General features: G+C 54.1%; 1 protein-coding gene across 1 annotated transcript in view; it reads left to right on the top strand.

The window, feature by feature from the left end:
• Positions 1-366, top strand: part of kcnj10a (potassium inwardly rectifying channel subfamily J member 10a) — a 16,932-nt gene that overhangs the window by 13,637 nt on the left and 2,929 nt on the right. The gene's annotated exons all lie outside the window — the stretch shown is intronic.

Genomic DNA, 366 nt, shown 5'->3' with positions numbered 1-366 from the left:
CAGCTCCGACTGGGGGATCCCGAGGCGTTCTCCTCCACCTAGTCCTGGGTCTTTCCCGAGGCCTCCTCCCAGCTGGACGTACCTGTAACACCTCCCTAGAGAGGCACCCAGGAGGCATCCTTACCAGATACCAGAACCCCCTCAACTGGCTCCTTTCGACGCAAAGGAGCAGCGGCTCTACTCCGAGCTCCTTATGGATGACTGTGCTTCACACCCTATCTCTAAGTGAGACGTTAGCCACCCTCTTTAGGAAACCCATTTTGTCCGCTTTTGCTATGGATCTCGTTCTTTCTGACATGACCCTACCTTCATGACCATAGGTCAGGGTAGGAATGAAAACTGACCGGTAGATCAAGAGCTTTGCCT

This window comes from Etheostoma spectabile, chromosome 19 (genome assembly GCF_008692095.1).
Source record: "Etheostoma spectabile isolate EspeVRDwgs_2016 chromosome 19, UIUC_Espe_1.0, whole genome shotgun sequence".
In the NCBI taxonomy this organism is placed as follows: domain Eukaryota; kingdom Metazoa; phylum Chordata; class Actinopteri; order Perciformes; family Percidae; genus Etheostoma; species Etheostoma spectabile.
Note: the sequence above shows the minus strand (reverse complement) of the source record. Positions and strands in the feature narration are given on the sequence as shown.